A 2500-nucleotide genomic window follows, 5' to 3' on the forward strand; every position below is an offset into this window, starting at 1 on the left:
TTGCCAGAAGTTCTTTTAAGGAGAGGCCCATACCCAGCTTAACCAACTGCCCCTACCTGCCCCTTCTCGCTCCCTACCAGCCCGCCTCCGCGCCTTCTACGACAACCATCTCCTACTCCCTTCGTACCAAACCACCCCCACTAATCAAATTTCATTGACTTGAAACTATTGTATTTATTGATTATAATTATAAATGCAATTTTTAACTGTTAAACTTTCTTTCAACACTTTTCCATATACAATATGAATATATCTCTCTGTTTTACACACACACAGACACACACACACACACACAAACACACACACACACACACACACACACACACACACACACACACACATGGATAATAAATCTTTATGTGAAAACTAATTAGGACAGCATCTATTTATATATCTATATATAGATATGTATGTACTCTATGTTGTATATATATGAATGCATATATATATTATATATATAACACAAGGATAATATATCTTTAGATAATACTAATAATCACATACAGCCGTTATCCATAAATGATATCTATAAAGATATTGAAACTCGATCAGATTCGACGTTTTGAGCTAATATTTTAAACAGAGTACATATATAAAACAATTGTTTGCACTACACTTTAATGGAGCGGAAAAAAAGTAAATGATCAGTTTACTCTTGTTGGATATTTCCTTGGCTCCCCTGGCGTGATTTTGGGGTCTTACACTAAGGGGTAACGCCTGCTTATAGAATAGCATTAGGGTTTCTGCTCATTATCACACTCGCCACCATCTTACCATGCGATGTCTTCTTCGTTGCCGAATGTGTTTAATTTGTTATAATGCAATGAAGAAAGAAGACTTTGAAAGGGATCATTGAAAATTTAACGTTTTATATCCTTGTTTGCTGAACTCATTTTTTCTGGTATGGTGTCATTTCACTTTATTCCTCATATCTTGCTAACGACCCCCTGTCCTCTGCCACATCACGCATCATCTGTCTCTTACGTAAGTCAGCATAAACTGCACAATGCTCCAAAACAACCACATTATCCTATGGAAATACTTTAAACATTTGACCTAACAATTTTACTTGAACGGGAGCTAAGTACTGAAGTGCCAAATAGGTCAAATCTCCTCGTCCTTTAGTAATAATGATTAATAGTTTTATTTCATCAGTACCGATTAAGGCATAGCTAAATGGGGCCCTGCAGCTAAAGGCTTTGTAGATTAATCCCGGGACTTTATTACAATTTGTGAATGATGAATTAAAGGTATTCTAGTTATCATTTCCTAGAATGAGTCAATAATATATTGTTTATGAAAGTCCCTACCCATAACAAACTAACTAAGATGTAATCTCATATACATATATATGTATGTATGTGTGCATGAGTGCGCTCGTGGGGTGTGAATACCACAAACACACACACGGACACACACAATATTGCTTTAAAAGTATAACGAGTATGACATAATTTTTTTTCTATATTGTCTCCCTAGGAAGCTAATAAGACTTATGTCACAATTCCGCTCCAATAACATTTTTCCGCGACCGTAGATCTCTTGGCATCCCTCACATGTGCTTCACTTTTAAGCCATCATCGGGCCCGTGATCTCACTTTTCTTAAACACACTACTATGTTGTTTGGGTGGACCGCTGTTCACCCATAAGCTAAGTCTCTCCTGTGCAGTTTGTTTTCTTAGAGGTAGCCCCAATTACTCTTCTTTATTAACAAGAAGACACTTCTGATGCTGGGGTGTCAAGTCGGTGTATGAGAGAGGAAAAAACGAACGTCACAATGGCTGAGGCTTAGCTGCCTTGACCCTTCGATTCAGCTTCCTTCCTATGGATATCATCATTGAAGAGGTAGCATACGTGCTGACATCAGTGCAAGCTAGTTTGAATCACCCTTTTCAATAGATGTGAATGAGTTTAAGCTCTTGGTCATTCGATGGCATTCCGATATTAAATTTGGTCATTTTGTTAGCAATAAGATTGTGATCTTCAAATAATATGTTCTTCTACTGTAGTGAAGCTTGAAGCTTGAAACTACTTCAAAATATATCCATTTTTTTTTTTTCTTTTTTGAGTGATTTTGTATATAGTACCAGCATTAAATGACTACATATATATATATATCTATATATATATATCTATATAATATTATAGATATATATATATTATATATATAATATATATAATATATGCACACTCACAGCGCATGTATTTTATTTTTTGCCCATAATTGCGCGCGCGCATTGCGTGAGTGTGGTTGTGTGTATGTGGTTGTGTGTGTTTATTGTGTGTGGTGTTTGTGGTGTGGTGAATACGCTACGCCCTCTTACGCTGACCTTCTTTCCCCTGTCGTTTCCTCTGCGATAACAATTTAAACAAGGCAAAGAGGGGGGTTAGGATGGACGCAAATTATTTTTAAACAGTAGATAATAAATGAAGCCACGAGATTGTACATATTAAAAAATAAGAAAAATATATACATATGTAAATTTGTGAAAAAATATT

The 2500-nt window shown here is 35.9% G+C and overlaps 1 pseudogene; it reads left to right on the forward strand.

Moving 5' to 3' along the window:
- The window catches only part of LOC119587124, a 7277-nt pseudogene that overhangs the window by 2785 nt on the left and 1992 nt on the right, over nt 1-2500 (forward strand).

This window comes from Penaeus monodon, chromosome 3, assembly GCF_015228065.2.
Source record: "Penaeus monodon isolate SGIC_2016 chromosome 3, NSTDA_Pmon_1, whole genome shotgun sequence".
In the NCBI taxonomy this organism is placed as follows: Eukaryota; Metazoa; Arthropoda; class Malacostraca; order Decapoda; family Penaeidae; genus Penaeus; species Penaeus monodon.